We start from the raw sequence: 13,820 nt of genomic DNA on the forward strand, positions 1-13,820 counted from the left end.
ATATTTCAAAAGAATCAACAGGATCATAGTAATTATCACAGCATTCATCCTTCGGTAAGCACGAAGGGAAATTAAACAATGTATGAGTTGAAGAGTTACTCTCATTAGAAGGTGGGCACGGGTAGCTAATCCGCTCTTCCTACTTTTGTTCTTCGCTCTCCTCATCATCTTTTTCATCCAATAAGCCTACAGTTTCATCAATTCCTTCTACCATAGACTCCTGAAAAATATTAGTATCTTCATGGACAGCGGAGGAGTCCTCAATATATGATTTAACATAGGCGTTAGAAGAATAATTATCATAAAAATATTTAAGTATGGCAAAATTTTCAGATTTGTAAAGAGTAGCATCATACTTTCCAATCAAAGAAGCAATTTCATAAGCACCCTTAAAAGCAACAAATCCTTCAATTTGTTGAACATCATAGTAATTATAAACACCCTTAGCATACGAAGATACGATTCCATTATCACTAAACTCACCTTGGTAGGGAAGGTGCTTCTTAGGGTCTTCAGAACAACAAGTAAAATCATATATTTCACATAAATTCCAAGCATAGGATTGCAAACAATGAATTTGATCCAGTAAAAGTTTCCCTTTTTGAGATAAGCGGTGTCGCACATAACAAGCATGCTCATCTAAAGATTTGCCCTCAACTAAGCTAGTTGGGGTTTCAGCACGAGCACATAGGGATCGCAGATGATCCAAGTAATAAGCTTCAGGAGTGTGATAGATTTTGAGTGGTTCTTCAACCATTGGTGTAGTAGGTACAACTAATTTTTTTGGTATTTTGCGTTTCCTACCCATAACTAAAGATAAAAAAACAAGAGCACAAAATAAAAACTACTTAGTGATAAAGCAAACAAGCACGAGAATATTCACCCCACGCTATAACTCCCCGGCAACTGCGCCAGAAAAAGGTCTTGATAACCCACAAGTATAGGGGATCAATTGTAGCCTCTTTCGATAAGTAAGAGTGTCGAACCCAATGAGGAGCTAAAGGTAGAACAAATATTCCCTCAAGTTCTATCGACCACCGATACAACTCTACGTGCACTTGGCGTTCGCTTTAACTAGAACAAGTATAAAACTAGAAGTACTTTATAGGTGTTGTGGGATAGGTTTGCAAGATAATAAAGAGCACGTAAATAAAACTAGGGGCTGTTTAGATAAAGAAACAATAAAGTTAGTATAGCGAGTGTGGAAAAGTGGTGGTAGGAGTTGTGAAATTTTCCCTAAGCAATTGACTACTTTACTAGACCGATAGCAAGTTTTATGTGGGAGAGGCCACTGCTAGCATGTCATCCCTGACTTGGAACTCTATGCACTTATGATTGGAACTATTAGCAAGAATTCGCAAGTACTAACGTTCATTAAGGTAAAACCCAACCATAGCATTAAGATATATTGGTCCCCCTTCAATCACGTATGCATCAATTTCTATGCTAGGTTGAAGCTTCTGTCACTCTTGCCCTCCAATACATAGTCCTATCACCATACAACTAACCCTATGGTGTGATCCACACACGCGCTCATATGATGGGCACCAAAGGACAGCAACATAACCACAAGCAAATTAAACCAATCATAGCAATTCACCAATTACTGATAGGACAATGAAAATCTACTCAGACATCATAGGATGGCAACACATCATTGGATAATAATATGAAGCATAAAGCACCATGTTCAAGTAGAGGGTACAACGGGTTGCGGGAGAGTGGACCACTGTAGATAGATGGGGGAAAGTGATGAAGATGTTGGTGAAGACGATGGAGGTGTTGGTGTAGATTGCGGTGACGATGATGGCCCCGGCGGCGTTCCGGCGCCACCGGAAGCAAGCGGGAGACAGCCCCCCTCCTTCTCCTTTTTCCTTGGCATTCTCCCTAGGTGGGAGAAGGGTTCTCCCTCTGGTCCTTGGTCTCCATGGCATGGGAGGGGCGAGAGCCCTCCGAGATTGGATCTTTCTCTCTTCTTCCTTCTGTTTCTGTGTTTCAGATTCTGGCCTTTCACCATTTCTTATATTCCCGGAGATCCGCGTAGCTCCGATTGGGCTGAATTTTGGACACAATCTCTATCCGAATATTAGGTTTCTTGCGGCGAAAGAAGGGCACCAACCGCCTTACGGGGTGGCCACGAGGGCCCAGGGAGCGCCTGACCCCCCTGGGGCATGCCCCCTGCCTCGTGGCCCCCTCGGGCATCGTATCGCGTTGATTCTTCTTCCCAAAAATCACATATATTCCAAAAAACCTCCGTCAATTTTTATCCCGTTTGGACTCCGTTTGGTATGGATTTTCTGCGAAACAAAAAACATGCAACAAACAGGAACTGGCACTGGATCAATATGTTAGTCCCAAAAAATAGTATAAAAAGTTGCCAAAAGTATGTAAAGGTTTTAGAATATTGGCATGGAACAATCAAAAATTATTGATACGATGGAGACAAATCACGGCTCCGTATCGTAAAATGTGATGAATCCTTCTCTCTGATTTTTTTCTCCCCGAACGTGAATATATAGAGTTGGAGTTGAGGTCGGTGGAGCTTCAGGGGGCCCACGAGGTAGGGGGTAGGCACGCCCCCCCACCCTCGTGGACAGGGTGTGGGACCCCTGGTCTTGATTCTTTCGCCAGTATTTTTTATATATTTCAAAAATATTCTCCTGAAGTTTCAGGTCATTCCGAGAACTTTTATTTCTACACAAAAATAACACCATAGCAATTCTGCTGAAAACAGCGTCAGTCCGGGTTAGTTCCATTCAAATCACTAGAGATGCTGCCCATTTGCTATTTTTGGTGGATGCTAACCCTGTTGGCAAAACTGTTTGGAAAAGTAGATACGATGGAGACGTATCAACTGTCCAGCTCAATTTCACCAATACCAGCAACAAACTTACAATACATGACTCGGGATATCACTAGAGATGCTGCCCATTTGCTATTTTTGGTGGATGCTAACCCTGTTGTACTTAACATGCCTGTCCATGTACTTACGCAGAGTCATAATGGCCGACGTTTTTGTTTGCCATCCAGGTTAGCTGCATCCCATGTCTTACAGTATTTCACATCATTTGTGCAATTGCAGTTTATTGGTTGCTTGTAGGTACACATGTTAGTGGAACTGATCCACGCTTTGACCTGGAGGAACATCTCGCCTCCACAACCGCTAACTTTGGGCGGGCTCTGGCCAAGATGAAGTGCCCCAACAACTACCTCTCAGGACTTACCAACTATGTACTCACCAGTTCAATCTTACCAATACCAGTTGCAATTAATGGCTATGTTTTGTACGGTCGATGTATTAAGCATGTTGTAGTAAACATGCCTAACACGTTTTAGCTACTTTCCCTACCTTTTATAGACAACTGGGTCATTCTCTGCTCTGGCATCATCTACCTTGCGATGTTTAACTCTGCCAATTGCATTTTTATCAGTACCGGTTTGAATGGATATGAAGCATGTTGCAATTAACAGTTGAATTCATTTTTAAATAGTTGTATTTCAATGGCTACAAACTTACAAAACATGACTTGGGATGCTGTTAAGCCTGTTGCAATTAACAATTGTATCCATTTTTTAATCTGCCCTTTGCTACCATGCTACTCTCTGTAATGAAGATATACTAGAGATGTTGCCCATTAACAGTTGTTTGCCGTCGAGGTTACCTGCATCCCATGTCTTACAGTATTTTACATCATTTGTGCAATTGCAGTTTGGCTTCTAACATTTACTTGCTTCTTGTAGGTACACATGTCGGCGGCACTGATCCACGCTTCGACCCAGAGGAAGAGCTTGCCTCCGCCGCCACTGACTTTGGGCAGGCTCTAGCCAAGATGAAGTGCCCCAGCAACTACCTCTTAGGACATACCAAGTATGAACTCACCAGTTCAATCTTACCAATACCAGTTGCAATTAATGGCTATGTTTTCCACGGTCGATGTATTAAGCATGTTGTAGTAAACATGCCTAACACATTTTAGCTATTTTCCCTACCTTTTTATAGACAACTGGGCCATTCTCTACTCTGGCAGCACCTGCCTTTTGATGTTTAACTCTGCCAATTGCATTTTTATCAGTACTGATTTCAATGGCCATCAAGCTTGTTGCAATTAACAGTCGTATCCATATTTAAATAGTTGTATTTCAATGGCTAAAAACTTACAAAACATGACTTAGGACGCTATTAAGCCTGTTGCAATTAACAGTTGTATCCATTTTTTAATCCATCCCTTTGCTACCGTGCTACTCTTTTGCAATGAAGATATCACTACAGATGCTGTCGTTTTATTACCATTTGCTATTTTTGGTGGATATTAACCCTGTTGTAGTTAACATTGGCTTTCCATGTACTTACACAGGGCTACAATGGGCGATGATGTTGTTTGCCGTCGAGGTTAGCTGCATCCCATGTCTTATACACCATCTGTTCCTAAATATAATTATTTTTAGGGATTCCAATATTGACTACATAAGGAGCAAAATGAGTGAATCTAGATTCTAATCTAAACTATATCCATAATTCTATATACATCCGTATGTAGTTCATATTGAAATCTCTAAAAATACTTGTACTTAGGAACGTAGGTAGTTGTATTTTACATCATTTGTGAAATCTCAGTTTAGCTTCTACTCCCTCCGTCACACAATGTAAGACGCTTTTGCAAGCTATGTTAGCTTGCAAAAACATCTTACATTTTGGGACGGAGGGAGTAACATTTGGTGGTTGCTTGTAGGTACATATATGAGCGGTAGTGATCTACGCTTCGATCCCTTTTGCGTAGGGGGCAATGAGATATTCATGAACAAGCGTCAAGTGAGGAAACTAAGAAAGATTGTTAGGCAAAAGAAACGGGTGATGGCAATTAAGCTCTTTATTTATAGTTTGTCCAAGACAACGGTGAACTTTAGGATGGTAAGTAATGTGTTGTCTTTTCCCCCTGCCCACAACAAGTTACTCTATTAGACCTCGGTATATGATATTTTTCTCTTTTCAGTGGTTTCTGAAGCTATTTACTAATGATTAACTTGCAAACTACATGACCGGAGTGGAGGCAACTAAGGTTAAAGTATATAATTCATGCTACCATGATAATGCTCTAGAAGTCTTCCTAAAGGCGGTGAAGGATGGGCGGGCGATCGTCACAAGGGGTTGGACAAAAGTTGTTCGTGCCTATGGCATGCAGGTAGGCACATTATGGGCATTCCGCTTCTACAACACCATCGGCAGTCAAAATGATTTACACTTGTCACTTCACCTTTACCGCCTCTAAATATTGTGGTTCATCATAGTTAATTGTTGTCTAATCCTGTAATTTACTGAACATATTGTACTGGCAATTTTTATTTATGGATTCGTTATTGAACCATTGTGCTGAGAATTTGAATTGCACATTTCATATTTCGAAATTTCCAATTCGAATAATAAATTACAAGGAAAAAATATACATGAGCGAATAAAATAATGTGCACACGGTTAGAAAGAAAATAGCATGTGCGATGAAAAATAGAGAACGGACGGTTCCTTGATGTGAAATGTTTGCGATGCCCGACGGACGCACACATGGTTTCGTCTCATATGCATGTGTGATTCATGGTAATATGGCAAACATTTCAAACCAGTGTGCGTGTGTGATAGGAATACCAATCGCACACAGTTATGAAAATGGACACGTTGGCGTTAGTAGAGGCACCACACACATTTTACATTCTTGAACTATGTGCGATAATGTACCTATCACAAACATATCGGTAGATTAAATCTTGATGTCCACATTTTTCACACGACTATAGCGGCGTAATCATTTTGGATGTCTCTCTAATGAGAAATGTAACATCGAGATGTAACATGTGGGACTGGGGTGTGTTCTCATACGTTTATTCTATGGCGATTGTCAGTAGCCGCTCGCCCATCCCCGACGGTTTCTGGATCGTGTGGGAAGGACCCCCCCCTATCGCCCACATTCACTTGGCGCCGGTTCCAAATGCCATCGCGGAAAGGGGTTAAAAACCGTTTGTATAGCACGATACGGTACTAGTGATACTATTCACATCAAACCTGAAAAAACATTATGCATAGAATCGCATTCTACCGATCTGAGTGAACATGTACGACATCTACGGCGCTACGCATATGGCGGAAATCACATATCACATCTGCACTCCAATCACGCCAAATTTTCTGACCGAACCAATCTTATCGATCATCGTGAACCCGATTCGGATTTACGTTTCACCGTTAACCCCGATGGAGAAAACCGGCCAGTAGGGGTAGGTTGTGTCATGACCTCAGAAATTCCGATTGAAAGAAAACATAGCCACAATGATCCCCATGCGCAGTTGACCTCACCAACCGTGTACATAGTCGATCTCATAAATGACAACATATCTCATCTGCCGCCTCCACATATCAAATATGCATCCGATATAAATCTGAATCCTATAGCAAAGGCTCTGATACCACTTTTGTGCTATGCTAGGTGCATCGGCTACAATAAAAAAATTCCTACACCAGATTGTTGGGAAACGTAGTAGAAAATAAAAATTTCGCGCGTAAGCATACCCAAGATCAATATGAAGATGCATAACGGGTTGGGATCATGGTCGTTACTGTCATCGAGTTAAAGCAGAAGAAGAACATGTCGGTGTAGATCGTACTCGGATTCCCTCGAATCGTCAATGAACGATCCCTCATGCCACCCACGAACACTCCCTTTAACCGAAGACCGAAAGCACATCCTCTCTACTTGGTTGCAAGCGTGCAACCTTCACGATCCGACAACGCTTTGCCGTCCAAAGCTAATCGTTGCCGGAGAATTAGAAGGAGGATATTAGAACCACATGGGGCTTATAATTATGATGTCAGGAGGATTAGCCTATCTCTAATTAGTCAACCAGGACTAACTAGAACTACAACTAGAAGAACTAGAGGAGGCTCCAAAACTTGTATGTATAATTGTGGCCAATACCTCAAGTATATATAGGTTGGAGGGGAAGAGGAGGGCTTCCACCAAGGAGGGACATCCTCCTTGGGGTGCTAGCCTAAGGGAGGAGGAGTTGGACTCGTCCCCAACTCCCAATTCGGCCTCCTTTCTTAGGGAAGGAGGCACTTACCCACTTGGGCCTTTTTGGCCCAAGTTGCCTTCCACCTCTTGGCCTTTTTAGGACCATTGATATTTAAAATAAATATAAAATTTTCTAAATACTTCTAGACCATTATATTTTTTCAACCTCTCCGGAAACATCTTCTACCTATATATAATTTTTTGGTAATACCCGGTATTACCCGATACTCACTGAAACCCTTTCGATGACCCCGAGACGCTTCCGGATCCTCTCGGAATATTTCGAATATTCATGAAATAATTCCACAAATATATTCTCATCACTCACGTTCTACTAACACTCAGCAGATTGTGCTTTCCTTAAGCTTGTGACCTAGTAGGTTCGGTAACTCATAGACATGAACGAAACCGTTCATTTAATGACCGACAGCGGGACCGTGGACGTCCTTATTGGACCCTACGAGCAAACGAATGATATACGAGTGAACCTTTGGTTACCATGGGATGTTCCCTTTGCGTCATGATACTTCACGAAACTCGGGATGCATCAGTATCCTCCCGAGTCATCACCATGCTCACTATACCGAAATCCTCATTACCGGTTTTGTTATTCTTTCTTGTTACCGTGTTCCGACATCCCCGTGACGAAGTCACGTGTGTCTGGAAAGACAATAATTGATGGCATCATACCGAGGGGGCCCTAAGAATATCTCTCCATCGCTGGAGGAGAAAATCCCACTCTTGATCTATCTAGTCCCTTGTCAAACTTTCCAATGAAACTATAAGTTGTCGTTATGATCACCATGTTATGGGTGACGTTTGAGCAACCCCAAAGCCCACCGCACAGTAAGAAGTGACGATACTCTCATGGTGTCATGGTTTTGTCACGGCAGATGTCCTAGTAAAAGGAGTTAAGCGTGAAGCCATCGCAACGGTGATTAGTTTGTCGGGGTTGAGCAGGATGAGAGACACAGTTTACCCAGGTTCGGCCCCTCACGGTGGAGGTAAAAGCCTACTCCTGCTCTTTTTCTTATTGCTTGAGTATCGATTACAAGGGAGCGGGTTCGCTTGACCTAGCTATCGATTGATTGTAACATGTCTGTTCTATGTAGGAGACTCGCCTTTATATACAGGTCAAGGCCGTTGGCTTACAAGAGTCCGGGTCGGGTTATGACCGGTACTCTAAGTCGCCTTGCTTTACAAGGCCTGTTTACACCTCCGGGCCGCCTTCTAACCTTGGGTCCTAAGCCTGCCCAACTTGTGAGCCACCCTTCAAGCTTCTTTGTCTTGACCACCCAGGCCCGTCTAGAGCCTAGCTTAGTGAGTCACCGGTGTCCTAACCCGGCCCCTTCAGGGCGGGTTACATCATGGGGTTATATCCCCAACAGATGGTCTAAGGAGCTAAATCACATGTTAACACTTTGTGTTATTACAGTTGAATGAAGACAATATTATCTCAATTCATAACAAACAAGTTTCTGTCGATTCAATATAATCGGTCTTCGAACGTCATAATCTCAATATTGTTTTAGGATTACCATTACACTTAACGATATCCTAAGATCCGGAGAACATGATCATAAACAACACTTCAGCTAGTCATAGAGGCAAGACTAGGAACCTTTATTTTATCCGTTCATCATTCCACACGAGCATATTAGTTTTGCACTGAATCACATATTCCAAGATCATAGCAGTTATAGCATGAAATATAAACACTTAATTATGAATATGGAAATATAATAATACAATATGATTGACTCTAGGGCATATTTCCATCATTCCCCCACTTGCACTAGAGTCAATAATCTAGTTAGCACTTTTAACTTTTACACCAATGGCAATCTGGTGTAAGTCCATGCTTTGCTTGTGGTATAGACTTTGTCCTATTGAATATAACAATCTTCAGATCCGCGTGTATCATTTGCATGTCAATGCATCTATTATGCTTTCACATGAATTCATAATTGATGTGAAACAAGCTTAGTATATATTGAATCACCGGGAACACCTTTGATTCCTTATATTAAGCCATAGAACCACTATTGAGAACGGTGTTCTATTTGCACAATCGTGTAGAAACCATACTAAGTCCATAAATGAGCCTCTGGTTCATTAGCCTCTATTGTTGCTTCCAAAGCAACAATATACTTACCCTTATGTTGTAGAATTCACCACAATTAGTTTCTTGGACCAATTCCAACCTACTGTGACACCATTAATCATTTAATTGAAACCGAAAATAGCTTGGAGCACTGATAAAGATTTTATCGGTGTACTACTTACAACGAGCATGTATTGATGTAACTCCTTACAACAATCTCTTCATCTTTTCCGTATGCGAGAAACATGTCGTCAGTACTCAATGACATTTTCGTTGTTGTCCTATGATCAACAGTTTCACCATTCCGGTACCTTTACTCACAACTTACTTGGAGTACTGAACATATCTGGTTATTTACACACCCTGGAATTAACACAAGTGTGATTGAAATCATGTATTTTATTCATCGGTATTTCAAGATACTGATTCTTGCTAAGAACTCCTTCCATGCGACTTTGTCAAGAAACTCTTCTTAGCATTTTTCTTACTAAACTACTTTAGTACTTTGTTAATATGTATTTTGGATAAGCCCTTATTAGACACTACTATCTCCATAGATATAATGCTTAACACAAGGACTATATTGCATAAATGCTTTATTGAAATACTAGTTTCAATAGTCTTAATTTGTGTCAAGAAATTTTATATAATTTCTAATAAACAATATGTCATGCACGCATAGTGTTTAGAAATATTATCATCCCCCACTTACTTTCTTATAAATACAATCATCTTTGTTTCTATCGATGAAATCATATTATTTGGTCATTTCATCAAAACAAAGATTCCAACTCCACTATGCTTCTTCAGATCATTACAGGATCTCTTGAAGTTTGCACACTGATACATCTCCAACGTATCTATAATTTTTGATTGTTCCATGCTATATTATATTCTGTTTTGGATGTTTAACGGGCTTTATTATACACTTTTATATTATTTTTGGGACTAACCTATTAACCGGAGGCCCTGCCCAAATTGCTGTTTTTTGCCTATTTCAGTGTTTCGCAGAAAAAGAATATCAAACGGAGTCCAAACGGAATGAAATCTTCGGGAACGTGATTTTCGGAACAAACGTGATCCAGAGGACTTGGAGTCTACGTCAAGAAATCAACCAAGAGAGCACGAGGCAGGGGGGCGCCCTCCACCCTCGTGGGGCCCACGTTGCTCCATCGACGTACTTCTTCCTCCTATATATACCTACGTATCCCCAAACTATCAGATACGGAGCCAAAAACCTGTTTCCACCGCCGCAACCTTCTGTACCCGTGAGATCCAATCTTGGGGCCTTTTCCAGCGCTCCGCCAGAGGGGGCATTGATCACGGAGGGCTTCTACATCAACACCATAGCCTCTCCGATGATGTGTGAGTAGTTTACCTCAGATCTTCGGGTCCATAGTTATTAGCTAGATGGCTTCTTCTCTCTCTTTGGATCTCAATACAAAGTTCTCCTCGATCTTCTTGGAGATCTATTCGATGTAATCTTCTTTTGCGGTGTGTTTGTCGAGATCCGATGAATTGTGGGTTTATGATCAAGATTATCTATGAACAATATTTGAATCTCCTCTGAATTCTTTTATGTATGATTGGTTATCTTTGCAAGTCTCTTCGAATTATCAGTTTGGTTTGGCCTACTAGATTGATCTTTCTTGCAATGGGAGAAGTGCTTAGCTTTGGGTTCAATCTTGCGGTGTCCTTTCCCAGTGACAGCAGGGGAAGCAAGGCACGTATTTGTTGCCAGCGAGGATAAAAAGATGGGGTTTATATCATATTGCATGAGTTTATCCCTCTACATCATGTCATCTTACTTAAAGCATTACTCTGTTCTTATGAACTTAATACTCTAGATGCATGCTGGATAGCGGTCGATGTGTGGAGTAATAGTAGTAGATGCAGAATCGTTTCGGTCTACTTGTCGCGCACGTGATGCCTATATACATGATCATACCTAGATATTCTCATAACTATGCTCAATTCTATCAATTGCTCGACAGTAATTTGTTCACCCACCGTAATACTTATGCTCTTGAGAGAAGCCACTAGTGAAACCTATGGCCCTCGGGTCAATTTTCCATTATATTAATCTTCCAACACTTAGTTATTTCTATTGCCTTTTATTTTACTTTGCATCTTTATTTCTCTTTATCACAAAAATACCAAAAATATTATCTTATCATATCTATCAGATCTCACGCTCGTAAGTGACCATGAAGGGATTGACAACCCCTTTATCGCGTTGGTTGCGAGGTTCTTTTTTGTTTGTGTAGGTGCGTGGGACTCGAGCCTGGTCTCCTACTAGATTGATACCTTGGTTCTCAAAAACTGAGGGAAATACTTACGCTACTTTACTGCATCACCCTTTCCTCTTCAAGGTAAAACCAACGCAGTGCTCAAGAGGTAGCAAGAAGGATTTCTGGCGCCGTTGCCGGGGAGATTCGCGCCAAGTCAAGTCAATATTTGATTTCCCGACAACGAGCTATTTTTGGCGCCGTTGCCGGGGAGTCTACGCACAAGTCAAGACATACCAAGTACCCATCACAAACCCTTATCTCTCGCATTACATTATTTGACATTTGCCTCTCGTTTTCCTCTCCCCCACTTCACCCTTGCCATTTTATTCGCCCTCTCTTTTCCGTTCGCCTCTTTCTCGCTTGCTTCTTGTTTGCTCGTGTGTTGGATTCCTCGCTTGTCACGATGGCTCAAGACAATACTAAATTGTGTGACTTCACCAATACCAACAACAATGATTTTCTTAGCACTCCAATTTCTCCTCTCACTAATGTTGAATCTTGTCAAATTAATGCTGCTTTGTTGAATCTTGTCACGAAAGATCAATTCGCCGGCCTTCCTAGTGAAGATGCCGCTACCCATCTAAATAGCTTCGTTGATTTGTGTGATATGCAAAAGAATAAAGATGTGGACAATGATGTTGTTAAATTGAAGCTATTTCCTTTTTCGCTTAGAGATCGTGCTAAAGTTTGGTTTTCGTCTTTGCCCAAAAATAGTATTGATTCATGGAATAAGTGCAAAGATGCTTTTATCTCTAAGTGTTTTCCTCCCGCTAAAATCATCTCCCTTAGAAACGATATCATGAATTTTAAGCAACTTGATCATGAACATGTTGCACAAGCTTGGGAGAGGATGAAATTAATGATACGTAATTGCCCTACACATGGTTTGAATCTTTAGATGATTATACAAAAAAATTATGCCGGATTGAATTTTGTTTCTAGAAATCTTTTAGATTCGGCTGCGGGAGGCACTTTTATGGAAATCACTTTAGGAGAAGCTACTAAACTCCTAGAAAATATTACGCTTAATTATTCTCAATGGCACACCGAAAGATCTACTAATAAAAAAGTGCATGCGATAGAAGAAATTAATGTTTTGAGTGGAAAGATGGATGAACTTATGAAATTATTTGCTACTAGAAGTGTTTCTTCTGATCCTAATGATATGCCTTTGTCTACTTTGATTGAGAATAATAATGAATCTATGGATGTGAATTTTGTTGGTCGGAATAATTTTGGTAACAACGCATATAGGAGAAACTTTAATCCTAGGCCGTACCCTAGTACTTCCTCAAATAATTATGGTAATACCTACAACAATTCTTATGGAAATTTTAATAAGATGCCCTCTAAATTTGAGACTAGTGTTAAGGAGTTTATGAATTCACAAAAGAATTTCAATGCTTTGCTTGAAGAAAAACTGCTCAAGGTTGATGAATTGGCTAGGAACGTTGATAGAATTTCTGTTGATGTTGATTCTTTGAAACTTAGATCTATTCCACCTAAGCATGATATCAATGAGTCTGTCAAAGCCATGAGAATTTCCATTGATGAGTGCAAAGAAAGAACCGCTAGGATGCGTGCTAAGAAAGATTGCTTTGTGAAAGCGTGTTCTTCTAGTTTCTATGAAAATAAAGATGAAGATCTAAAAGTTATTGATGTGTCTCCTATTAAATCTTTGTTTTGCAATATGAATCTTGATAATGATGGGACTGAAAATGAGCCACCTTTACCTAGAAGGCGTTCCAAAAATTCAGAGTCTTTAGATCTTGATGCAAAAATTGTTAAAAGTGGGATTGAAGGGATCAAAACTTTAGATATTAATGAACCCACTATCTTGGATTTCAAGAAATTTAATTATGATAATTGCTCTTTGATAGATTGTATTTCCTTGTTGCAATCCGTGCTAAATTCTCCTCATGCTTATAGCCAAAATAAAGCTTTTACTAAACATATCGTCGATACTTTGTTGCAATCTTATGAAGAAAAACTTGAGTTGGAAGTTTCTATCCCTAGAAAACTTTATGATGAGTGGGAACCTACTATTAAAATTAAAATTAAATATCATGAATGCTATGCTTTGTGTGATTTGGGTGCTAGTGTTTCCACGATTCCAAAAACTTTATGCGATTTGCTAGGTTTCCGTGAATTTGATGATTGTTTTTTAAACTTGCACCTTGCGGATTTCACTATTAAGAAACCTATGGGAAGAATTAACGATGTTATTATTGTTGCAAATAGGAACTATGTGCCCGTAGATTTCATTGTTCTTGATATAGATTGCAATCCTTCATGTCCTATTATTCTTGGTAGACCTTTCCTTAGAACGATTGGTGCAATCATTGATATGAAGGAAGGGAATATTAT

The sequence above is a fragment of the Aegilops tauschii genome, chromosome 6, assembly GCF_002575655.3.
Source record: "Aegilops tauschii subsp. strangulata cultivar AL8/78 chromosome 6, Aet v6.0, whole genome shotgun sequence".
Classification (NCBI taxonomy): domain Eukaryota; kingdom Viridiplantae; phylum Streptophyta; class Magnoliopsida; order Poales; family Poaceae; genus Aegilops; species Aegilops tauschii.